The 27,885-nt window shown below is 37.6% G+C and overlaps 1 protein-coding gene and 1 pseudogene across 7 annotated transcripts in view; both read left to right on the top strand.

The window, feature by feature from the left end:
- The window catches only part of NRG4 (neuregulin 4), a 127,846-nt gene that overhangs the window by 9,905 nt on the left and 90,056 nt on the right, over positions 1 to 27,885 (top strand). The window lies entirely within an intron of this gene.
- Positions 582 to 26,833, top strand: LOC118889822 (annotated as a pseudogene).

The raw sequence follows: 27,885 nt of genomic DNA, 5'->3' as shown, positions 1-27,885 counted from the left end.
ATCTCTATAGAGGAAAAACAGCAGGAGGAATTTAGACAAGAAGAGTCAAAGCTTTTGAAATTCAAGATGTGTAAGATTAGAATGATTTACCTTGGGAAGTTGTAGAATCCTCTTTTTGGAAGGTCTTCTAAGTAGCCTGATCATCTGCCAAGAATAGCTTATATATCTGTCATAAGGCCTTCTAATTTTATGTTGCTACGGTTTATTTTGACAAACATACGGTGATTTATGTCTAAGGCAGTAGCTAACATGATATATTTCTAATGATAGAATATATGAACTAGTAGAACTTGACTTTAGGAGTATTATAGAAAATTATAAAGTTATTTTATGAGCACAGAAGTAGTCATGTGTTTTATTCAGTTTGTTCCATTGTTGACCATGTGATCACCATTAACATGTTTAATTTTTCTGGTTCATATAATGCTCTTCAAATACATATGTTACTGTCAACAGAAATTGAATCACCTCTATCAAGACTAGAGAGAAGGATGGGAGGATAAATTTAAAGATGAGTGTGTTCAGATAGGATTGTTGAGAACGGCTCTCTGAAATGTGAGATAAGGTAGAGATTTCAAACAATGGAGAGTGGGCCACAGTGTGATGATCTGAAAATGGCATTTGGGAGCAAGGAAGAGGCTGTTCTTCACTTCTTCCCATCGATTCAGAGAAAGAGCAGAAAGTAAGGACTAAATAAGTTATATTGGAAAAGGTACCTTGTGATCTAAGGAGGAACCAGATGTTTATTAAGAGTAAACTACAGAGGGACTTCCCTGGTGGTGCAGTGGTTAAGACTCCACATTCCCAATGCAGGGGGCCCGGGTTCAATCCCTGGTCAGGGAACTAGATCCCACATGCACGCCACAACTAAGAGTTCGCATGCCACAACTAAAGAGCCTGCGTGGCGCAGCTAAGAAGCTGGCGAGCCAAAACTCAAGGACCCCCCCGAGCCACAACTGAGGAGCCTGCCTACCACAACTAAGGAGCTGGTGAGCTGCAACTAAGGAGCCCTTGAGCTGCAACTAAGGGAGCCATGTGCCGCAACTAAGACCCGGTGCAACCAAATAAATAAATAAATAAAATAAATATTTTTAAAAAAGAGTAAACTGCAGAAAAGTGAAAAATAAATTTGGATAAAAGAGTTTTTCCTCAAATAAATGGACTCTCTAGTAGATGGGGGATAGGGCAGAGGGTAAAGAATGACAGAAGTTGAAGAACTGGGTGTGGAATGAGCGTGGTTGGGGGAGTTTGAGAGTGAAGATGTGCCAGTCACATGCAAAAGGGAAAAAAGACTTGTGCTGATGGAGGCGAGTAAATAAAACAGAAATGAAAGAAGTATTTGAGTAGGAGAGAAAAGTAGACATAGGTTAAAGGAAAATCAGGGCCATTTAGGATAATATTTCTTTGTGAGCAAGGAAGTATTAAACTTGACCAGTTAGGGAGGGTGGGAGGGAGACACAAGAGGGAGGGGATATGGGGATATATGTATACGTATAGCTGATTCACTTTGTTAAACAGCAGAAACTAACACACCATTGTAAAGCAGTTATACTCCAATAAAGATGTTTAAAAAAAAACTATGTACACTAAGGAAAATGGGAAGGGATGGTAATTACTCCAGGTCTGAGAAGGGCACATGCATGTGAAAAATAACCAGGCTGACTGACCCCTTATTTCAAGAAAAGTTTTCTGGGGCAGTGTTCAGAGACTTAATTCGTTTGGATATTGATTGTAGAGTTTCTAGGCTCCAAGGACATAGGAAACCTCTAGGAAGACCAGGATCAACACTGAGAGGTCAGTGGGGTTGGGAAGTGCTATGATTTTTATCTCCTTCACATCTCTGTATAGAGCTGTAGCCTTTTGTAGGAGACATGCATAATTCAAGACTATTCCTGGCAGCAAAGAATGGGAAGTTTGCTATTGCCATGTGGGCAGTAGCTTAAAAGAGTTTATAAGTCAGTTACCAACCAGCTTTGAAACTGTGATTCTTGATGAATTATTAATTGGGGGGGATTTTGTGTTATTTCATATTTTGCATATAAAGTGAATCTTTACTATCAAATCATTTTACATTTGCATAAAATGCAACCATATAGTATTAGATTTTCCAGTGAAGAATAATGATAGCTAACACCTGTTGAGTGCTTCTTGTGTTCCAGGCACCTTATATATGTAAATTGATTTTATTTTCAGACAACTCTTTGAAGTAGGCACTATTATTCTGTCCCCCACTACCTCAAGCCTTACATATGGATGAGGAAAATTGACACAAAGATTTTTGCCCAATTCTATAGTAGAATGTTCTAATGTGGAACTAGGATTTGCACTCTAGCCTTCTGGCTCCAGAGCCCATGCCCATAACCCCTACACTACATATCTTTTTATACATAAAAATTGTGATTTCAGGGTTGCTTGGAGACTATTTTACTTTGAATGGTTGGTGACTCGAGTATATTTATAGGTAGCACAATTTACATCAAAGAAAGTGACTCTTGTGAGCTGCTACATGGAATGAAAATTGATTTATTGCTTCTGTAAATATTTTAAAGAAGTTCATGCCAGTACACTCAGTGATGTGAAGGGCTATTGCTTGGGGCAGGCCAGCTGCTTTTATTCAAAAGACCACATTGGGTGGTATAACCTTAGTGAGTTTACTAGGGTCTAACTCTCAGTCTTGTGGTCTTAGAAACCCGATCTGGTCAGTAAGTGTCCCAGAGAGGGTTAAATTAGTCTAACGACCTCATCAGCCTAATATGTAAATCCAGAAAGCAAATTAATTTAAATATTGGGTTGGCCAAAAAGTTCGTTCGGGGTTTTCCGTAACATCTTATGGAAAAACCCAAATGACCTTTTTGGCCAACCCAATACAATGAGCTAAAACTGTTACAAAAACCGGTTGTACCAGTATGATCAGTGTATTTTCTTCCAGGTGGTGGATATAGATGGGAAACCAAATTATAAGAGGTTTCTTGGTGAACAACAGGCACCATGAATATTTCTTGTTTTGGTTTTTCACAATACTTATCTATTTTATACATTCCTCAAGGATTTTATCAATAATAGCTGCTATTGGCATGTACTGTCAGTCCTTAAATTATAAATAGCCTCCACCCCTGTGCCCTTCCACCAGGGGCTCTGCTGCCATAGAAACAGCTGTTGAATAAACATGGGTATTTTAGAGAATCTGTGGGTTCAGAATTGAAGGAAGGGAAGAGTCTGTGAAAAGCAGAGTTACTAAAGGGTGTTAATTTCAGGGATAGACTCCTAAGTAGGACGGGTATGCCTGAGTAGAGATCTCTTTACCTAAAGTGTATTTCTATAGCACTGCCTGAGGAGCTTACCCCCCGCTTCTGTTATATTGCTTGAAATTTCACCAAATAGAGATTGCTTTACATTTTTCAAACATTCTCTTAAAACTGTAAATGTCTATGTGTGGAGAGATTCTTAGTGACCTTCCTTATACCCATTCCCTATTGCTTACCTTCATTTTGTTAGGGACAGCAATGTTCCCAGCTTCAAGCAAAAAATCCTGACTAGTTGAAGCCAGTCATGACAATCCCATTCTCCTTTGCCAGTGATCATGAAGGGAAGGCTCCCAAGTTCAGGGATGGCTTTTGCTTTCCTTATAAAGAGAACAGTGGTGGCTGGTACTCTCCTCTTTCCCCCTTCTTTGTGCCTTAAATGCAGACATGAAGCCTGGAGATATAGCAGCCATCTTTGCAACTATGAGATGACAAGTATGAGAGAGAAAAGTTGATTCTAACAAGCTGAGGACCATGAAGGAGAAGGATTGAAGGAGTCTGGACACTGTTGAACAGCTCTTCCAATCTTGGACTGCCTACCTCCAGACTTATTATGGAGAAAAATAAGGAAAGTTGTAACCCTTGTTATACAGTAGCAAAGCATTTGATTAATCTGTACCTGCTGTTCTGTGGAAGGCTGACTATGCAAACTGAGACTGTAGTGTTAGGAGAAATGAAAGGAAGAATTTGGAATATTGTGCTGTATTGGTGACTTCTTGTGGCTTTTCAGTAGGATCCTACAGAAGGGGGTGAACTCAAATTAGTGCTCCTCAGCATGAAAGCAGAGAGGGCAGAAGAATATAGCTTTGCTATAGAGGTATTCTGCCTTTAGCTTGTACTCTAAATTGACAAAAGAGCCCTGTAATTTGGAATTTTGTAGGGATTAAGGGTAGGACCTTCTTACCTAAGACTATTGTTAGAATTGCCTTGTCTGTTATGAGAGCTCAGAGGTCAGCAGCTAAGAGATTAGAATCTCCAGGCCTAAAGATTATTTCTAGAAATGTTTTTTGGGTGTGGTTACTCACACAAGGAATTGATCTGAAGCAGATAGACCAGAAGCTTGATATGTTTTTGAGGGAACCTGCAGTACAAAGCTGGCAATTAGTTGTGACTGTCTTTACCTTCCAAGCAATCCTCATCCTTTCCTCCCTAAGTCAAACCAGTATGAAGTAGGCTACAAAAGCTGTGGATCCCCTGGGAAAGACATCTGCTTCAAAACCTGCCTTAGATATGGCCGCAGAGAACAATGACAAAGCACATCCTCCTGAGACTTAAAGTAGGCGCTGTCAGATTGACTGGCCAAGGGATTTACTTTATTGCCTGCCCAGGAATCTGTGATTTCTGTCCAGGAAGATATGATATAGATTGTGGATTGTTGACTACTGTGTACTTCCTCTTATCTCCCTTTCTTAATGGAATATTTTTGGGGTCACTCTGTTCTTTCTTTTTCATCGTTGTATATATGTGAGGGGAGTGGTTTAGAGACAGCTTCTCTTTTAGCCATACAAATGGTCAGATAAGAGTTGTCATATTTGGACTTAATAGAGCAGACAGAAAATCAACCAGAGATCCTGCGTCATGCAGTAATTGGGTGAGATAGTGGGGTTGTCTTCCTTGAAGAGAGGATGAGTATGTTGTGTTTAACACATGTGTAAGAAGTATGTGTGTGCATGTTGAGTTGAGGACTGGCAGACACTGTTGGCTGGCCAATCCATACCCATTTCTTACCTCTACCATAAAAATTAGCGAAGTTAAATATTTGATTTTCCAGTCTTCTTTACTGCTACAGTAGTCATGTAATACAATTCTAGCCCATAAACCTGCTAGGGGACTTCATTGAAGGCTTTCCCTTTTTCTGATAAAAGGGTCAGACAGCGCTGGGGTTAACTTTTTTCTTGCTTTGACCTTAGATGTGATACTTGGAGTGCTTGGAGCTGCAGTGACCATCTTGAAAGCATTAGGCAACAAACACGAATATTAAAAGTAAATACACTCAGGATGGTGGAGCAAAAATATTGAAGATATGGATAGCACCACTGATTGGTAAACACCAACCTTAGCAATCACCAGTTCAAGATTTTTTGTCTTGTGAGAAAAGTGAATCCATATTTGTTTATGCTGTTGTGAACTGAGTTCTCTGTTGCCTACAATCCAAAGCATCCCAAACTGATGCAGTATAAATGTCTCTTTTCTATACTGCAACCTCAAGGATAGTTTTTATTTGTTGGTTCATTTTTAGCATGAAGTCTTATTAGTAAATAGTTATATGAAGTGAGGAAAATATTTTCTTTTCCAATGGATAATGGATTTTTTAATGGTATATTCACATAAAAGAACACTATACAGCAGTGAACAATCTACAACTGCATATGGCAATATGGATGAACCTCAGATATATAATGTTGAGTGAAAGAAGCAGACACAGGACTTCCCTAGCAGTCCAGTGGTCAAGACTCTGTGCTTCAAACGCAGGGAGCGTGGGTTTGATCCCTGGAGGAAAACATTTTTTTAAAAAAACTTTTACAATAGCCTGATTCACATATAAATTGCATTATTGACGCATTACTGTTGACAGGCATCTCCTCCATATGTGACTTAGGTTACATTTTTTACTTTTTGGAATAGAATATTGGCATGGCTCAGCGTGCACATTTAATATAATTAGGGAACACCTTTTGGAAATTGGTTTCTCCTGCTGAGGTATACAGCAAGAAAAGCTAAAAATTGTTGCAACCAAATAGAAGTCTTCAGGAAGAAATTGCTGACTGGAGTAGAACAGGTTCAATGTAAGTCTTGACTTTTGTATGGGACAATCTTTTATTTCTGCATCATTGACTACTAGTAAATGTTTACTACTTCCAAAATGATGTTTTACTCTAGAGCCTTTATATCAGAACATGTACTTTTTCTTTCAGTGTCCTTTTAAATGTTTCTGTTCATCATTTCAGAAAAATTTTTTATTCCAGTTTTTGACTCAACCATTTGAGGTTTGTGATTGTACTTTTCTATTTTTGCCTTTCTTAAAATTAATTAGTGGTAATAGCCATGTGTGCCAGCTTTTTATATCAAAAGGAAATGCTTGAACACCAACCAAAGGTAAGTATGGAATTAAGGAGAACAGACATATTTCTTTGGATGTATTTTATAGAAAAATTATATTTGGCTTCAAGAAAAGCTAGCATTTTAATTTGTGTTCATATATTGACAAAATGTGATCCAAATCATTTTTTTCACTTCCTAAAAAAGTATTTTAATCTGAAAGTTTCTTTTAAAATACATTAAATTCTAAAAACAAAAGCTTTTAAATTATTTTTAGAATAAGCTGGAAAGGCCTGACACTGAAGATCCTATTATTACCATATCTAAATATACATGAAGTGATTTTGGGGTATTGAGATATATTGGTCTCCACTGTGATTTTCTTGCTTGCTGGTTTCATACATTATATTTTGCTTTCCTTTCCTGATGTACCCTGAGTCAGTCCTGCCAAAAAACTACTAATATTGTAAGACTAGCAAGCTAACATCTAAGTGGGAAATTCTTAAATATATGATAAGGATATTTTTAACCAACTGATGAAAACTCTTTCTGATCTACTTCTACTAAGATTTGAACACTCTATAGAAAGAGTTTGAAACAGAGTGTAAAGCTTGGGGATTTTCTTGATTTAACTTACTCTTTTTTTTAAGCATGTATTATTATTGGAGTGGTGGCTTTTATGACTACTGTGTAAAGTCTGCTAGGTGATTCTCTATCCACTTTTTATGGTTAAGTTTGCTGGCTTAAATCGTATATGATGTACACGTGCCCATCTTCTTTCACTATGAGAGGCAGCATTGCTAGGTGGATGCCTCCCTCTCTGGCCTCATCTTATGCCATTATCTGTTCAAACTGCACAGGTCTTCTTTTAGTACAGGTACCCTAGTTATCTGACTATTATCTAAATTCCCACGGTTATAAGATTCCAAAGGGAAGCCAAAGTTATAATAACATTCACTAATGAACAAACCACTTATAAAATTGGTTGTCCCTCATGCATGCATCCTTGTCTAGCTTAGAGGCATTGTTGGCCAGTCTTTTTATGACTGTTGAATACTCCTATAAAACACAAATACAATACAAGTGATTTTAGGGCAAAATTTTGAATCTTGAAAAGATGGAGGAGAGATGATGAAAATGATGTTGGTGAACTCAAATCACAAATGACAAATGAAGATTTGGCAGAGCTAGGCCACAACAATTGAAAAATAGAGAAATTGCAATGATGATGATGACTCTCATCTCTTAAAATATTTGGATATCAGGATTAAAGGAGGGCCTTGGGAAAATTGTCAACAATGTCAAATTTTTTACAGCCTTCTTTACAACTGTCCATATGGAAACTAGACATTAGATGAAATCTGTTTATATATAACACAATTTTGTCAGAAAAATTATGCCCAAGCCCCCACTTGATTTGTTCCTTCTAAGAATTAGCACACACTGGTATCGCTTATATGTGGAATCTAAAAAATGGTACAAATGAACCTATTTATAAAACAAATAGAGTAACAGATGTAGAAAACAAACTTATGGCTACCAAGGGGGAAAGGGGGGGTGGGAGGGATAAACTGGGGAATTGGGATTGACATATACACACTACTATATATAAAATAGATAGCTAATAAGAACCTACTGTATAGCACAGGGAACTCTACTCAATACTTTGTAATGACCTATATGGGAATAAAATCTAAAAAAGAGTGGATATATGCATATGTATAACTGATTCACTTTGCTGTACAGCAGAAACTAGCACAACATTGGAAATCAACTCTACTCCAATAAAAATTAATTATGAAAAAAGAATTAGCACATAATTGCAATTATAACCCAAATTTGTTAAATATAAGTTGAAATAAACATCAAAATTCTTACCACTATTTTTTTTTAATTTAATTTAATTTTTATTTATTTATCTTTGGTTGCATTGGGTCTTCGTTGCTGTGTGCGGGCTCTCCCCAACTGCGGCGAGTGGGGGCCATTCCCTGCCGCTGTGCGCGGGCCTCTCATTGCGCTGGCCTCTCCCGTCGCGTAGCACCGGCTCCAGGCGCGCGGGCTTCAGCAGCTGTGGCATGCGGGCTCCAGAGCACAGGCTCAGCAGTTGTGGCACACGAGCTCAGTTGCTCCACATCAGCTCAGTTGCTCCGTGGCATGTGGGATCCTCCTGGACCAGGGATCGAACCTGTATCCCCTGCATTGGCAGGCGGATTCTTAACCATTGCGCCACCAGGGAAGTTTCTTACCCCTATTTTTATACGAAATTTTCATCTCTTTTAAGTGGACTAACTTTTTTTTTTTTTGGCTGTGCCATGAGGCGTTCAGGATCTTAGTTCCCCAGCCAGGAATCGAATTCGTGCCCCCTGCATTGGGAGCATGGAGTCTTAACCACTGGACCACCAGGGAAGTCCCTAAGTGAACTAACTTTAAATGGCTTTTTTTTTATAATAGCAATCATCTTCAGAGAAAGAGGATCTCAGATACATTCTGTACCTGGGATTTAAAAGAATTTTATATATCCTATATCTTGGATTTTGAGAATATATTTACATATTCCATTTATAAGTAAATTCATAAGACTAAGTATGTATAGTTTATTTACCATGGCAAATTTTTTAAAATTCTGCCACTTACAAGCTGTACCTTGGGAAAAGCCACTTCACTTCTCTTAGCGTCAGTTTCCTTTGTAAAAAGAAGATAATCCCTACATTGTAAAACTATCGTTAAGGCTTATATAATGTATATGAAGCTTGTATTATTTTGTCTGGCATACTGTGAGTGCACAGTAAATGGTAGCCATTATTATTAACTCACATGGATATTAATGTCAGTCACATGTGAACATTTTTTTTACTTTGATTTTTTTATCCACAGTTCTTGTTCATAAAATACTGAGAGGGCATAGAGCAATTCTGTGAAGCCAAAATATAGATCTAATTTAGGTTCATTGTTTTTTTTTTTTTAACATCTTTATTGGAGTATAATTGCTTTACAATGGTGTATTAGTTTCTGCTTTAAAACAAAGTGAATCAGCTATACATATACATATATCCCCATATCTCTTCCCTCTTACGTTTCCCTCCCTCCCACCCTCCCTATCCCCCCCTCTAGGTGGTCACAAAGCACCGAGCTGATCTCCCTGTGCTATGTGGCTGCTATCTATTTTACATTTGGTAGTGTATATATGTCCATGCCACTCTCTCACTTCATCCCAGCTTACCCTTCCCCCTCCCCGTGTCCTCAAGTCCATTCTCTAGTAAGTCTAGTAAGTCTGCGTCCTAGCCTTGCCCCTAGGTTCTTCATGACCTTTTTTTTTTTTTTTTAGATTCCATATATGTTAGGTTCATTCTTGAATAATCAGTTGTATTATCTGAATCTGATTCACATTTGGGGGCTAACAAAGATTTTCTTCTTGACCAATCTCTAGCCAGGGTCCTCTAAACCCTCTTCTCGACTAGGCCTCATCCTTGAACAGAACAGTAACATACCTTCTAACAGCTGAAGGCCACATCCCTAGAATTATACTCCCCCCCACCCCCAAAGTGCCTGCCTCAGGAAACTCAAGGCTGCCAAAAGAATTTACCTGAAGGTAGGGTTCCTATCTCCCACCCTCTATGGGAGTGTAGGAGCCTACCTTAGATAACTGCCAGTTAACAAACCCAGATGGGACACACATGGAAAAACCTCCCCACCTTCTTGCTTTTTGTAATTTTTCAATTCCTCGACTCTATTAAGCCCCCACTCACCTCCCCTCCCTATTCCCTCATTCTCCCTTTAAAACACCCAGTCAACTTTGTCCAAATCAAAGTTGAATTCAGTTCATGTTACCTTTTCATTTTGTTGATGATTTCTTTGCTGTACAGAAGTTTTTTAGTTTGATACAGTCCTACTTGTTTTGACTCTTGTTGACTTTGTTTTTGGAATCAGATCCAAAAAATCATTGCCAAGACCATATCAAGGTACTAACTACCTAAGTTTTCTTCTAGTTTTATGGTTTCAGGTCTTACATTCAAGTCTTTAATCAATTTTGAGTTAATTTTTGTGTATGCTATAAGATAGTAGTCGTTTCATTCTTTTGCATGAGACTATCCAGTTTTCCCAATACCATTTAGGGAAGAGACTGTCCTTCCCCATTGTATATTCTTGCCTTCTTTGTCATAGATTAATTTACCATATAGGCATGGGTTTATTTCTGCGCTCTCTATTCTGTTCCATTGATGTATGTGTCTGTTTTTATGCCAGTATAATACAGTTTTGATTACTATAGCATTGTAATATAATTTGAAATTGGGGATGTGATGCCTCCAGCTTTGTTCTTCTTTCTCAGCGTTGCTTTGGCTATTCAGAGTCTTTTGTAGTTCCGTACAGAGTTTAGGGTGATTGGTTCTATTTCTGTGAAAAATGCCATTGGAGTTTTGATAAGGCTTGTCATATATAGCCTTTATTATGCTGAGAAACGTTTCATCTACATCCACTTTGTTGAGAGTTTTTATCATAAATAGATATTGAATTTACCACCATGTTCTTAGTTTCTTTACCATAGTGTTCTTCATTTCTTCTTGTGGAATCAGGCTTCAGTCTGGGATCATTTACCTTTAGCCTGAAGAAATTTCTTTGTTGTTTTTTGTAGAGTAGGTCTATTAGCCACAAATACTCTCAGCTTTCATTTTAAAGTGTCTCTATTTTGTGTCATTCCTTGAAGAATATTTTTCTTAGGTACAGAATTCTAGGATAGAAGAATTTTTGTTTTTTCTTCAGCACTTCAAAGATGTCCTTATTCTTCTCTTCTGACTTATTTTGTGATGATAAATTAGCCATTGGTATTTTTTAAACAACATCACCCTATTTCCTGCACCCCCCAGCTCCTGGCAACCATTGTTTCACTTCCTGCCTCCATGAGTTTGACTTTTGCAGATTCCACATACAAGTAAGATGATGCAGTACTTGTCTTTGTGTGTCTGGCTCAGTCTACCCAGTGCTATGTCCTCAAAGTTCATCCACGTTATCACAAATGACAGGATCTCCTTCTTCCCTAAAGCTTAATAACATTCCATTGTTATACACCATACCAGCTCCAACCATTCATTTGTTGATGGACACCTAGATTGACTCCATATCTTGGGTATCATGAATAATGCTGCAGTAAACGTAGGAATGCAGATATCTCCTCAAGATTTGATATCATTTCCTTTGGATGCACATCTAGATGGGGGACCACTGGATCACAGAGCAGTTCCAATTCCAGTCTTCTGAGGAACCACCATACTGTTTTCCATAATGGCTGTACCAGTCTACATTCTTATCAACAGTACACAAAGGCTCCTTCTCTCCACATCCTCACCAACACTTGTTATTTTTTGTCTTTTTGATAATAGTAATTCCAACATGTGTGAGGTGATATCTTACTGTGGTTTCAATCTGCACCTCCCTACTGATCATTGATGTTGAGCATCATCCCGTATATTCATTGGCCGTTTGTATGTCTTCCTTTGAGAAATGTCTATTCAGGTCCTTTGCCCATTTTTAAAATCAGGTCCTTTATTTACAAAATAAGTTATCACTCAGAACCTTAATTCATTGGCCGTGTTAACAGGTTTAAGACATTTCAATTTACTCAAGATAAATAATTCAATCTTTAAATAAAGAACTATAAGGTGTTTGGAAAAAACCAAAAAAACAAAATAAAATCAGGTCATCTATCTTCTTGCTATGGAGTTGTTTGAGTCTCTCATATATTCTGAATATATGCTGAACTCCTTACCAAATTATGATTTGCAGACATCCTCTCCTGTGTCATAGGCTGCCTCTTTACTCCGCTGAGTGTCTCCTTTGCCATGCAGAAGATTTTAGTTTGATGCAGTCTCATCTGTTTATTTTTGCTTTTGTTGCCTGTGCTCCTGGGAGTCATAGTCAGAACATCCCAGACCAATGTCAAGAGGCTTTCTTCCTATGCTTTCCTCTAGTAGTTCTACAGTTTTAGGTCCTATGTTTAGGTCTGTAATCCATCCTGAGTTGACATTTGTATGTGGTGTGAGACAACGTTCCAATCCCACTCTTCTGCACACAGACATTCAGCCTTCCCAGCACCATTTATTGAAAAGACCATCTCATCTGTGTTGTTCACCCCTGTCAAAGATCAACTTACTGTAAATGTGAGAATTTATTTCTGGGCTTTGTGTCCTATTCCATTGGTCTCTATGTCTGTCCAATGCCAGTACTACGCTGCCTTGATTACCATAGCTTTATAATATATTTTGAAATCAGACAGCGTGATGCTTCCAGCTTTGTTCTTTCTCAAGATTGCTTTGGCTATTCAGGGTTTTTTTGTGGTTCCATAGGAACTTTAGGATTTTTTTTTCTATTTTTTGTGGAAAATGCCATGGAATTTTGATAGAGATTGTTTTGAATCGTATATCTTTTTTGGGTAATATGGAGATATTCTTCCAATCCATGAAGATGGAACGTCTTTCCAATTATTTGTGTCATCTTCAATTTCTTTCATCAGTGTTTTATGACTTTCACTGTACAGCTCATTCACCTCCTTGGTTAAATTTGTTCCTAAGTATTTTATTTTTTGTAAATGGGATTGTTTTCTTAATTCCTCTTTAGATAGTTCGTTGTTAGTGTATAGAAATGCAACTGTTTTTTGTATATTGATTTTGTATCTTGCAGCTTTACTGAATTCATTGATTAGTTCTATAGGTTTTTTGGTGGCGCCTTCAGGGTGTTCTATATGTGATATCATATATCTGCAAACAGAGAATTTTGTTTCTTCCTTCCTGATTTGGATGCCTTTTATATCTTTTTCTTGCCTAATTGCTCAGACTAGGGTTTTCACTACTATGTTGTCTTGTTCCTGATCTTAGAGAAAAAGCTTTCAGCTTTTCACTGAAAAGGTATGGTGTTAGCTGTGACCTTGTCATATAAGGCCTTTATTATGTTGAGGTACATTCCCTTTATACCTAATTTGTTGAGAGTTTTTAATCATGAAAGGATCTTGAATTTTGTCAAATGCTTTTTCTGTAACTATTGAAATGATGGTAGGATTTTAATCCATCCTTTTGAAACTGCACTCCTTCTTGGGTGGGACTCGAACCCACCTGCACCTCAGAGTGGGGCTTGAACACACAATCCCTGGCTTAGGAGGGGACTTGGACCCACTGTCTTTTGATTAGAACTGCTCACTTGGTGTCAATACTTACTGAAGCTCAGGTTCTTTTGCCTCATTACAGAAACAATTCAGCGTGAGGCAAAGAGTGAGTTTACTAGCATAGGACACTGGTGAGAGATACAAGGAGGCCAGCAAGGGAGCAAAGCCCCAAGAACAAAGAGAGATACATTTTTATAATCAAAGAAAAAGTGGGGAGGGGAGAAGACCACCTACTTCCTCATTCTTGGGCAGACATCAAGACTTACATCATTAGTTCCTCCTTTGGCCCTACATGGTTTAACCGGGACTGTCATGGTGCTATTTAAATCATATGTATATTAGCAAAAGGGTGGTGACATATACTAAAATATGGTAATTCATGTTAGGTTTCAGTATAATGTCCCCTTTTACCTAATTTCTTTCCCCTGTCACCTATATTTCTGTCTTGGCTACATGCAGAAATGCTACTCTTCAAGGACTCTTAACTCTCTGACTTCACAAGATTGAGACCCTGTATCTATTGTCTTGTATTTTAACTGTCAGGGTTTGTGGCTTGAGTGTGTTGGCACTTGGATGCACCTGGTCTTCCTTCAAGGTAGTGTAGATTGTTGCTAGGTTACTGGATTCTTTTCTTGAGTGGTCATTAGCTTACAACAGTCTCCGAAACTCCCTTAAAATTCCCTTTCTGTCTTTAATCCCCTAGTGGGATTTCTAAACTGACTATTTAATTATCCTACTCTATCCCTATCACTTTTGTTAATATAGTGAATCACATTGATTGATTTGCATATGTTGAACCACTTGCATCCCAGGAATAAATCCCACTTGATCATGGTGTATGGTGACTTTTAATGTGCTGTTGAATTGTTTTGCTAGTGTTTTGTCAAGGATTTTTACATCTATTTCATCAGGGATATTGGCCTGTAATTTTTAAATTTTTTCTTGATAAATCTCAATAAATGTTAGTCAATTTTTCTAGTCTTTTCAAAGAATCAACTTTTGGCCTTGTTAATTCTCTCAATTGTATGTTTGCTTTCCATTTTTATTGTTTTTGCTTTTTATTTCCTTTTTTAAACTTTCTTTGATTTTTTTTTCCTCTTATTTTTAGTTGGATGTTTAGCTTATCATTTGTAAGCAATTTTTCCCCTTAACATATGCATTTAAGGTTGTAAATTTTCCTCTAAATGTGGCTTTAGTTTCATCCATATGTTTTAATGTATAATATTTGCAAAGTTGAGTTAAAATATGTTTTAAATTTCTTCATTGACCCATTTAAAATTTCTAGTTTATTCTCACTATGGTCAGAGAACTTAACTCTGCATGATTTTAATCATTTAAACATTTCTGAGACTTGCTTTTCAATAATGATATGTTTTTCATAAATGTCCTGTGTATGCTTTAAAGAAGTATATTTAGCAGTTGTTAGGAGCATTGTTTTATGTATCTTCATTTGATCAAGTTTGTTTATTATGTAGTTCAAACGTATATCGTTGTTCTAACTTTTTACCTAAATGAAATAATCTGCCAGTTACTTTTCCAGCAACAAGAAAAGTGGGTTTATTTGGGATCAGCAGAGAATTTCAATTTGGGGTCTGCAACCATGGTGAGCTACGTGCAAGTCCCCACACAGCAAAGGAAGGAGAACACTTTTATAGAGGAGAGAAACAAGTTGGAAAGGCTATAGTAAACAAAGAGTCCGTGACTTTTTCATTGGCCAAGTTCCTAAGAGGAGAGGGGAGAAGTCTTCTTCCTGTTTACTCTGTCTCATCTGTTTCATATTTATTTTCTCTCCTTTGCCTTCTCTGGGATTTTTTTTTTTTTTTCAGTTTTCCCCTCTGCTAGTTTGAACTTAAACAGTTTCTATTCTACTGGTAGTTACCTTAGTAAGTATAACATACATTCTTAACTTAGCAAAGTCTAACGTTATTCAATACTTTTGCTGTCATCCCAGAAAATAAAAGGACATTAGGACACATTTAACTTACTCCTTCCTAACTTTCATGCTTTTGTTTTCAGGTATTTAATGCTACATGCATATTAATTAAACTCAAAGGACATTTCCACTTTTTATATAGTGTTTATTTAGATTTACCACCATATTCACAGCTTTTTTTGCCCTTAATTCCTTCTTATATCTATATCGTTAGCTAGAATCATTTTCCTTTCTTGCATTCATTCTTCAGTACTTTCCATTCATACTTTAATGCAGTTTTTTAGTGGAACTTTTTTCATGTTTGGTTTATCCAAAAAGTGTTTACATTTTAAAAAATAAACCTGTTATGAACATTTGTGTACAAATCTTCTGGTGGACATATGTTTTCATTTCTTTTAGGTAGATTCTTAGGAGGAAGATTGCTGGGTTGTATGATAAACACATGTTTAAATTTTTAAGAAACTGCCACACTTTTCCAAAGTGGCTATACCATTTTACATTTCTACCAGTTTTGTATGAGGCTTCCAGTTTCTCTACATCCTTGCCAAAACTGTATTGTCAGTATTTTTTATTATAGCCAAGCCATTCTAGTAGGTATGTAGTAGTATCTCATTGAGGTTATTTTTTTAAATTTATTTTATTTTTTATTTACTTATTTTTGGCTGCATTGGGTCTTTGTTGCTGCATGTGGGCTTTCTCTAGTTGTGGCAAGCAGGGGCTACTCTTCGTTGTGGTGCACAGGCTTCTCATTTCATTGGCTTCTCTTGTTGCAGAACTCACGCTCTAGGCATGCGGGCTCAGTAGTTGTGGCTTGTGGGCTCTAGAGCCCAGGCTTAATAGTTGTGGCACACGGGCTTAGTTGCTCTGCGGCATGTGGGATCTTCCCAGACCAGGGATTGAAACTGTGTTCCCTGCGTTGGCAGGCAGATTCTTAACCATTGTGCCACCAGGGAAGTCCTCTCATTGAGGTTTTAATTTCAATTTCCCTAAGTTGAAAAAGTGGTTGCCCATTTTTTGATTGGGTTGTCTTCCTTTTATTTCATTTGTAAGAGTTATTTATATCATCTGGATACAAGTCTCTAATCAGATATATGATTTGTAAATATGTTCTCCCATTCTGTGGCTTGCCTTTTCATTTTCTTAATTTTTTAAATTGAAAATGTTTTAAATATTGATAAAGTCTAATTTGTCAATTTTTTCTTTTATGAATTGTGCTCTTGCTGTCATATCTAAGAAATCTTTGCCTAACCCAAAGTCACAAAGATTTTCTTCTAGAAGTTTTATAGTTTTAGCTCTTACATTTAGGTCTGTGATGTATTTTGAGTTAATTTTTCTGTATGCTTTAAGGTAAAGGTATAAGTCTGTTTTCTGCACATGGATATTCAAATATCCCAGTACCATTTGTTGAAAAGACTATCTTTTCCTCACTGAATTACCTTGGTTCTTTTGTCAAAATAATATAAGGGTTTATTTTCAGTGTACAGTTCTTGATCTGTAGATTCGGCACATTCCCTATCAGTATCCCAACAGCATTTTAAAAATAGCAATTGGCAAGCTAATTCTAGAATTTATATAGAAAGACAAAGGACCTAGAATAACCAAAACAATTTAGAAAAAGAAGAACAAAGCTAGAGGACTTAACACTACCTGATTTCAAAATTTGCTGTTGTAGTAATAAGGGAGTGTGCTTATTTCCAGGAAGAAAAGAGAAATGCCAACTTTAGGCCACTGTCTTTATTTTTGAACTCTTTTCCATTATGGTTTATTACAAGATATTGAATATTGTTTATGTATTTTATATATAGTAGTTTATGTCTGCTAATCCCAAACTCTTTTTTTTTTTTTTTAATCCCAAACTCTTAATTCCCCCCCCCCCCACACCTTTCCCCATAAGTTTGTTTTCTACGTCTGTGAGTCTGTTTCTGTTTTGTAAATAAGTTCATTTGTATCATCTTTTTAGATTCCACATATAAGTGATATCACATGATATTTGTCTTTCTTTGACTTACTTCACTTAGTGTGATAATCTCTAGGTCCATCCATGTTGCTGCAAATGGCATTGTTTCATTCTTTTTTATGGCTGAATGGTATTCCATTGTGTTTATGTACCACATCTTCTTTATTCATTCAACTGTCATCGGACATTTAGGACATTTACTTATTCCATAAATAGGACATTTATTTATTTCATAAATAGTGCTGCTATGAACATTGGGGTGCATGTATCTTTTCAGATTATGGTTTTCTCTGGTTATATGCCCAGCAGTGGGATTGCTGGAACATATGGTAACTCTGTTTTTAGTTTTTGAGGAACCTCCATTCTGTTTTCCATAGTGTCTGCACCAATTTACATTCTTACCAGCAGTGTGGGAGGGTCCCCTGTTCTCCACACCCTCTCCAGCACTTATTATTTGTAGACTTTTTAATGATGGCCATTCTGACTGGTGTTAGGTGATGTCTCATTGTAGTTTTGATTTGCATTTCTCTAATAATTGGCGATGTTGAGCATCTTTTCATGTGCCTATTGGCCATCTGTATGTCTTCTTTGGAGAAATGTCTGTTTAGGTCTTCTGCACATTTTTTGATTGGGTTTTTTTTGATATTGAGTTGATTGAGCTTTTTGTATATTTTGGAAATTAATAGACCACTATCTTTAAAGCAGAAGTTTCTCTGTTTAATTTCTTGTTATCAGGACTGTAATCTATTTTGGATATTGCAAAGGCATAACCATCATAGGCATTGAAAAATTTCAGAAAGTATTCTGGTTGATGGGTTTTTATCTTTTTGAGATAAGACTAGTGGCAGCTAACATTCTTTTCTTGTGTTTGGGAGGTGAACTAGAAGAACCTGTAGAACCTGTAAGAATGAGATTTAAAGGTGTGTCACTGGCCAGTACATTCTTTTGTGCAGTTCATTCCATCCAGAATTATTTTTTACAGTTTATGAAACACACACTTCTATTCAGCTTATGTTTAAGAAGATGAAGTTTGAGGTGTTGATAATTTTTCTGCCTTATTTATATAAATTAAAATGAAATATGGGAAGATTGGTAAGCTCTTTTAAGAAATTCCCTTGACAATTATTAAAAAGCTTGTCATTTTTTAGTAAAACATAAGAAATTACAAGTCAGTCTAGCAGTCAACTATCAGCAGTAAATTCATAACAACATATTTGTTAAATATCTACTGTTAATAAGGCAGTAGGCCAGATTTAGCCTAGAGGGATAAAGATAAGTAAGACACTATTCCTCTTTCAGGAAACCTAGAGTCTAGTTAAGGAAATAAAGCATATTCATATAGAGACTAAAGAGAAATCCAGGGTAGTAAATTAAGAAAGTTATTGAGTTTCTCCTTTTTATCTTTTCTCTAGGTGATTCATTCTCCATTTTTCTTCCAGTGAATTCCTTAGAGTTTTATTCCGTTCATCAACCTGGTAGTACCCTGTGGATATGTTCTAGTTGCAGTCCTAAAAGATATTATACAGCACAGAATACCATAGACATTCAAATTGTAGACTAATATGATGGTTCTCAAAGTACCAAACTAGCACCATACCGTCCTCTGGGAACTTGTTATAAATGCAAATTTTCAGACCCCACACCAGATCTACTGAATTAGAAACTCTGAGGGTAGGGCCTAGCAGTCTATTCTTTAACAGACCTTCCAGATAATTCTGATGCTTGCTGGTTTATCCCTTCACCTGTTGACGGACATTTGGGTTTTTCCAGTTTGGGGGTGTTACGAATAATGCTACTGTGAATACTCATGTACACATCACTGTGCAGATGTGCTTTTTACTCCTCTTGGGTAAATATGTGAGAGTGGAATTTCTGGGTCATATGGTTGGTTTATTAGTTATCTTTTGCTGCAAACAAATACTCAGAGGCTAAAAACAACAAAAATTTATCATCTCACAATTTCTTTAGGTCAGGAATCCAGGAATGACTTAGCCAGATAGTTCTGGCTCAGGGTCGGTCAAGGTGTCAGTCAGGACTTGTGCTCATCTCAAGGATGACTGGGGGGAAATCCACTTCCAAGCTCACACATGTGGCTATTGTCAGGCCTCAGTTCCTTGTCATGTGAGCCTCTTTATCAGGTCTGCCTCGTGACATGGCAGCTGGATTCCCCCAGAGTAAAGAAATCTAAAAGAGGGAAAAAGAGACATCTAAGACAAAAGCCACAATCTTTATAATCTAGTCTTGAAAGCAGCATGTCATTACTTCTGCCGTATCTGTTCTGTAGAAGTAAGTCAATAAGTCCAGCCCACCCTGAAGGGGAGAAGGTTATACAAGAGTGTGAGTATCAGGAAGTGGTGTTCATTGGGATGCACCTTAAAGGCTTTCCACCACAATAGATGTCTGCTCAAATTTCTAAGAAATTGTCACACTGTTTCCCAAAGTCTTTATACCACTTTACACTCCCACTAGTGATGATGAGAGTTACCGTTGTTCCACATCCTTGCTGACATCTGATATGGACAGCCTTTTTAATTTTAGGCATTCTAATAGGGATGTAGATTTTCATTGTGCTTTTATGTTGCCTTTGTCTGGTGATTAATGATGTTGAGCATGTGCTTATTATTTATTCATATGTCTTTGGTAAAATGACTTCACATTTTTTTTGCCCATCTTTTAACTGAGCTGTCTTATTATTGAGTTGGAAGAGTTCATTTATATATATATATAAACATATATAAAAACATTAAATATATAAATATAAAATGCAAATCCTTTGTCAGATACATTTATAGGAAATATCTTCTCCCACTTTGTGGCTTGCCTTTTCATTGTCTTAATGGTGTCTTTCAAAGAGCAAAAGTTTTGGGACTTCCCTGGTTAAAACTCCATGCTCCCAAGGCAGGGGGCATGGGTTCGATCCCTGGTCAAAGAACTAAGATCCTGCATGCCACGCAGTGTGGCCAAAACCCAGCAACAACAACAAAGAGCAAAAGTTTTTATTTGCTCAAGTCTAATTTATCCATTTTTTTTCTTTTATGGTTCATACTTTTTATGTTCTAAGAAATCTGCTTTCTCCGAAGTTGCAAAGATTTTTGGAGATTTTCTTTTTATTAGTGTGAACTGATGGAGGATTGGGAACCTCTCAATAATGTTATAGCAAAATACTATAACAACTATTTTTCTTAACATCTTTATTGGAGTATAATTGCTTTACAATGGTGTGTTAGTTTCTGCTTTATAACAAAGTGAATCAGTTATACATATACATATGTTCCCATATCTCTTCCTTCTTGCATCTCCCTCCCTCCCACCCTCCCTATCCCACCCCTCTAGGTGGTCACAAAGCACCGAGCTGATCTCCCTGTGCTATGCAGTTGCTTCCCACTAGCTATCTATTTTACGTTTGGTAGTGTATATATGTCCATGCCACTCTCTCACTTTGTCACAGCTTACCCTTCCCCCTCCCCATATCCTCAAGTCCATTCTCTAGTAGGTCTGTGTCTTTATTCCCGTCTTGCCACTAGGTTCTTCATGACCTTTTTTTTTCCCCCCTTAGATTCCATATATATGTGTTAGCATACTGTATTTGTTTTTTTCTTCCTGACTTACTTCACTCTGTATGACAGACTCTGTAACTCCATCCACCTCACTACAAATAACTCAACTTCATTTCTTTTTATGGCTGAGTAATAGTCCATTGTATATATGTGCCACATCTTCTTTATCCATTCATCCGATGATGGACACTTAGGTTGCTTCCATGTCCTGACTATTGTAAATAGAGCTGCAGTGAACATTTTGGTACATGACTCTTTTTGAATTATGGTTTTCTCTGGGTATATGCCCAGTAGTGGGATTGCTGGGTCGTATGGTAACAAGTAACTATTTTTATAATTCATGTATGTGTAATATGTAGAAACTGCTTTGTATGGCTATACATTTGCTGTTGAACTTTTCATGTTTCTCATCAGCTAGACTATATGCTTCTTAAGAGTAGGAAATGATTTAACTCTTGCGATTCTTTTGTTGTCTGCTACAGAGTAGGGACTCAGTAAGTATTTGTTGGTTTGAATTACGTATTTTGAATTTAAATAGAAGTGGGATATTTATGTGTAAGAGTTCAAAAGTGGAGCTTATAAGAATGATTAGGGCTGTAAATAAAAAATGAGAGTTTTTTCCATAGAGGAATAATTGAAGCCATGGGAATGGACTAGATCTCCAAGGGAGAGAATGTACAGAGTTGAACCTTGGAGATAGCACCTTTAAGCTATAATCAACAAGGATGCTTTATTTGATCTGCTCTTAAGAGGAAGGATGAATTTGGTTCAGTTATTTGCGTTTTTTCTGACATCTCTGCTTGTACTATATTTATGCCATTGAATATTAAAATAATATTTTCAGTTCGAATAGTAAGAGTAGAATCTTTCAGTAGTCAAAAATTCATCCAGTTCAAGTACTGAATTATGAGGAAGCTTTAATTTGGCCTTAAGGCCAAATTTTAGTAATGTTTTCAATTAATTATATCTAATTGGTAATAGTATTTATTTATTTTTGGCTGCATTGGGTCTTTGTTGCTGCACGCGGGCTTTCTCTAGTTCTGGCGAGCGGGGGCTACTCTTCGTTGCAGTGCGGGGGCTTCTCATTGCAGTGGCTTCTCTTGTTGCAGAGCACAGGCTCTAGGCACGCGGGCTCAGTAGTTGTGGCGCACAGGCTTAGTTGCTCCGCAGCATGTGGGATCTTCCTGGACCAGGGCTCGAACCCATGTCCCCTGCATTGGCAGGCGGATTCTTAACCACTGTGCCACCAGGGAAGTCCCGATAATGCTACTGAATTCAGAATGCTGCTTTTGCATTGTACATTGTTTTAAGTTACAAGCCCAGTGCTTCTTAACGTAGAGTCTGGGTATTTGGATGCTATTCTCTCTCTTTAGATGTTTCATCCTTGAGGTGTTTGTTTTTTTTTTTTTTGGCTGCATTGGGTTTTTGTTGCTGCGTGAAATTTTTAGAGCAATTTTAGGTTAACAGCAAAATTGAGCAGAAAATACATGGAGTTCCTATATGTTTCCTGCTTCTATACATGCACAGCCTCCCCAGCTATAAACATCACATTGACACATCATTATCACCCAGAATCCATGGTTTATATTAGGGTCCACTCCTGGTGGTGTACATTCTCTCAGTTTTGACAAATGTATAATGATATGTATCTACCATTATAATATCCTGTAGAATAGTTTCATTGCCCTAAAAATCCTCTGTGCTCTGCCTATTCATCCCTCCCTCCCCTGTAACTGCTGGCAAGTACTGATCTTCATACTGTCTCCATAGTTTTGCCTTTTCCAGAATGTCATATAGTTGGAATCATACATCGTGTAGCCTTTTCAGGTTGGCTTCTTTCACTTAGTAATATGCACTTAGGGATCCTCTATGTCTTTTCATGGCTTGATATTGCATTTCTTTTTAGCACTGAATAATATTCCATTGTCTGGATGTAGCACAGTTTAATTACCTGTTTTTCTACTGAAAGACATCTTGCTTGTTTCAGAGTTTTGACAGTTATAAATAAAGCTACTATAAACATTAATGTACAGGTTTTTGTGTGGACATAAGTTTTCAACTCCTTTGGGTAAATACCAAGGGATGCAATTACTGGATCTTATGGTAAGAGTTATGTTTAGTTTTGTAAGAAACTGCCAAATTGTCATGCAAGTGGATGCACCCTTTTACCTTCCCACCAGCAATGAATAAGAGTTCCTGGGACTTCCCTGGTGGTCCAGTGGTTAAGACTCCATGCTTCCCCTGCATGGGGCACAGGTTCGATCCCTGGTCTGGGAAGTTCTTCCACGTGCCGGTGCAGTGTGGCCAAAAAAAAAAGAGTTACTGACATTCCACTTCCTCACTAGCATTTGGTGTTGTCACTGTTCTGGGTTTTTGCCTTTCTAATAGGTGTGTAGTTGTATCTCGTTGTTTTAATTTGCAGCTCCCTGATTATATATGATGTTGAGAATCTTTTCTTACGCTTATTTGCCATCTGTATATTTCCTCTGGAGAGATGTCTGTTAAAGCCTTTTACCCACTTTTTAATTGGTTTGATCATTTTCTTATATGAATTTTAAGAGTTCTATGTATATTTTGGATAACAATCCTCTATCAGGTATGTCTTTTGCAAATGTTTTTTCCCAGTCTGTGGCTTGTGTTCTCATTTTCTCGACAGTGCCTTTTGTAGAGCAGAGTTTTCTTTTCCAGCTTTATCAAGGCATTATTGACAAATAAAATTGTAATATACTTAAAGTATACAATATGATGATTTGATATATGTGTGCATTGTGAAAGGATTTTCAAAATCGAGTTAACACATCCATCACCTCATATCATATTTACATTTTCTTAAAATGAGAACCCTTAAGTTCTACTCTCTTAGCAAATTTAAGTTATACAATACTGTATTATCAACTATAGTTGCTTTGTTATACATTAGATCCTCAGACCTTATTATCTTACAACTGAAAGTTTATACCCATTTACCACCTTTCCTCATTTCCCCTACCCCCAACTCCTGGCAACCATCGTTCTATTCTCTGTTTCTATGAGTTTGAGTTTATAATTTAAAAAAACTTATTTTTAGACGCTACATATAAGTGATACCATGCAGTATTGGTCTTTCTCTGTCTGGCATAGTTTACTTAGCATAATGCCCTCCAGGTTCATCCGTGTTGTTGCTAATGGCAAGATTTCCTTCTTCTTTTTTTTTTTTTTTGGAGTATAGTTGCTTTACAATATTGTTAGTTTATACTGTACAGCAAAGTGAATCAGCTATACGTATACATATATCCCCTCTTTTTTGGATTTCCTTCTCATTTAGGTCACCACAGAGCACTGAGTAGAGTTCCCTGTGCTATACAGTAGGTTCTCATTAGTTATCTATTTTATACATAGTATCAGTAGTGTATATATGTCAATCCCAATCTCCCAGTTCATCACACCACCACCACCTGCCCCGCCCCACCCCTGCTTTCCCCCTTGGTATCCATACGTTTGTTCTCTACATCTGTGTCTTTATTTCTGCTTCGTAAATAAGATCATCTATACCAATTTTTTCAGATTCCACATATATGTGTTAATATACGATATTTGTTTTTCTCTTTCTGACTTACTTCACTCTGTATGACAGTCTCTAGGTCCATCAATGTCTCTAAAAATGACCCAATTTCATTCCTTTTTATGGCTGAGTAATATTCCATTGTATATATGTACCACATCTTCTTTATCCATTCATCTATTGATGGAATTTAGGTTGCTTCTGTGTCCTGGCTATTGTGAATAGTGCTGCAGTGAACACTGGGGTGCATGTGTCTTTTTGAATTATGTTTTTTTCTGGGTATGTGCCCAGTAGTTGGATTGCTGGGTCATATGGTAGTTCTATTTTTAGTTTTTTAAGGAACCTCCATACTGTTCTCCATAGTGGCTGTATCAATTTACATTCCCACCAACAGTGCAAGAGCGTTCCCTTTTCTCTACACCCTCTCCAGCATTTGTTGGTTGTAGATTTTCTGATGATGCCCATTCTAACTGGTGTGAGGTGATACCTCATTGTAGTTTTGATTTGCATTTCTCTAATAATTAGTGATGTTGAGCAGCTTTTCATGTGCTTCTTGGCCATCTGTATGTCTTCTTTGGAGAAATGTCTATTTAGGTCTTCTGCCCATTTTTGGATTGGGTTGTTTGTTTTTTTAATATTGAGCTTCATGAGCTGTTTATATGTTTTGGAGATTAATCCTTTGTCCTTTGATTCGTTTGCAAATATTTTCAGGTATAGAAGACAAACTTATTGTTACCCAAGGGGAAAAGGGGGAGGGATAAATTTGGAATTTGGGATTAACAAATACAGACTACTATATATAAAATAGATAAGTAACAAGGACCTACTATATAGCACAGGGAACTATATTCAATATCTTGTAATAACCTATAACGGCAAAAAATCTGAAAAAGAACAGATACATATATGTGTAACTGAGTCACTTTGCTGTATACCTGAGACATTGTAAATCAACTATACTTCAATAAAAAAATAAAAGTTAAAAAGATAGTGATTATTATTGATATGCTGAATTCGGTAATAGCTCTAGATTTGAGCAGGAAGTACAAAGAGCTTTGGAAAGGATGTCTAAGAAAATGAAAGAAGACTACATGTAATAAATAGTATGATTAGGAAGCTGAATGTCTGAGGGCTGGGGGCTGCAGGCCACAGGCTAGGGCTGTTGCGTGCAGGTTGGGCACCAGGCCGGTGTCGTCAGGAGGAACATTCTTGGGTTGTCCTGTGCCCAGGTGAGGACTCATCCTGGTATGCCCTATGTACCTAGGAAAAGCTGCCCTGTCCTGCTTCTCCACTTTGCCCAGGAGGGTGGGTGAGTATGGGCATTGCAGTACGCTCTGGAACTGCCCCCTGAGCCTCTGAATCAGGCCCTGGTTGCGTGCCCGCTCTGGTGAGCACTCTGTCCTCATGAAGACCCAGGGCTGGCTCCTCCCGCACTCCTGTGTTACAACACGCTTGATTGTAGACATGCAGTAACTTCCTATGCCTCCTCGGGCTAATGCCAGGCCAACCCAAGACTGAAACCCAGGTGTCCAGGATCCTAAAGAAAAGCATAACTAATCATCACAGTTTGCATGTTCCTCCCAAGTGTTGGCCTAGAGACCCAGTAGGTGTGGCAGCTCTTAAGCCGAAGCAACTGCCACAGAAACAGAAGACGACTCCTTTCTCTAGTGGTTTCTGCTTCTCGTTCCTATTACTATCTTTGGCCCAGGGACATGGCAGGTCCAACGTCAGAAGTGGAAGCTAAAGTTGATCACAGAGCTAGAGTCTAGAGTGGTGGCCAAGCCCATCTCAGTGCCAGCAGACCCAATGGAACTGAAAAATCTGGAGTACAGGCCAGTGCAGGTCAGGAGGCACTTTGACCACTCCAAGTTGCTGTCATGATGTTTTGGACCATGGTGAACCCTGCCCAGGAGGCTGGCCTACTGGCTTTCTTTGTTCGATGGTGCTACCTTTTTACTGTGCTGACCTGGGAATTACCATCCTGCTAAACAGGCGGTTTGTGCCCAGGAAGAAAGTGAATGCTGACACATGGTGTAAAGGACAGATTGAGAGAGAAGTGGACCTAGTCATGATGGTGAGGCTGACAGAAACCAGGAAGCCCTTTGTCTCTGAGAATAATCCAGACAGGAACCACTGGCATTACCACAACCTGGAGACCATGTCCAGGCTGCAGACCCCATTTTCACTGATGCTAACTTCCAGAGCACAGTTCTTAAAAAGACCTATTGGAGGGCAAACTAGAGTCACTCTGAGGAATGAGCACCTGCAGTACATCATTCACCTGGTACAGACTCTGTGCAGCCACGTCATACCTGTGGTTTAAGAAATTCCTACCTTGGACTCCTGGTGTGTGAAGAGATTAGCTGATGAGCCCTGTCCCTGAATAATTAGGAAGTCACGGAGTAAACATTTCAAGAGATTTGATTTTATGCTAGATCATGTGCTATCGGTATAAATAAATCTCTACACTACAAAAAAAAGCAGCTGAATACTTGAGATGTTATGATAAAGCACATTATTTTTCAGTCGTCTCGCCTGCCCCCCTAAAAGAAGGAAACTCTAAACTCTAAAGCTGTGCAAAAAAAACAAGATACAAATAAGATGCAAATTCAAATATAGTATGATTTTAATCAACCTAGAGTTTAAGAAAAGAGAATTTATTTTATCTTGCTTTTGGGAATATTATCTTATGAATGGCCCAGGTATTGTGACACTGAAACAAGAGAAGGAAATGTTATTCTTTCACACTGCATGGATCTGCTGTGAATACTATTTACAGTTATATTGACAAACTGTAGTTATTGGTTTTCAAGTTTTACATCTAGAGGCAAAGTTATGAAAACACTTCACTAAGGTCACAGACGAGAATGTAAATGTTAAAAACCTTCATGATGTAGGAGTCAAGGTATAGCTGCTAAGGCAGAAAGAGGAAGTGGGGAGAGAAAAGGTGGAAGCAAAGTTAGCAGTACAGTTACTTATTTTACATGTTAAGAAGTTAGTCTGTGAATTGACTCAAGTTCATTGATGAGCACAGAAGTATATTATTTAAAATTACAGATATAACAAAGAGAAGAAATAGATAATAGTGTAACTTATCAAACATTCAAATTAAAGAGGTAGAGGGTAGTGTAAGAGAGCTGAAGCCTCATCTTTCATCGCTGGGAGTTAGATGTTGTCTAGAGTGCTAAATCTAGAAATAGAGAGGATAAGCATTTTGAATTATGGAGAAGAGCTTGCCATTGATCATATTTGTTCTTCTCTTATTTCTCTGATAATTTCTTAATGGGCTCCTTCTCCAGCCATTAAATGTTGATATTTTCCAGGGATCAGTCCATGGCCTCTGTCTCACACATGTGCACACTCTGAGCTAATGACTTCAGCAACCACCTGTGGAATTTGAGTCCCA

The sequence above is a fragment of the Balaenoptera musculus genome, chromosome 2 (genome assembly GCF_009873245.2).
Source record: "Balaenoptera musculus isolate JJ_BM4_2016_0621 chromosome 2, mBalMus1.pri.v3, whole genome shotgun sequence".
NCBI lineage: Eukaryota > Metazoa > Chordata > Mammalia > Artiodactyla > Balaenopteridae > Balaenoptera > Balaenoptera musculus.
Note: the sequence above shows the minus strand (reverse complement) of the source record. Positions and strands in the feature narration are given on the sequence as shown.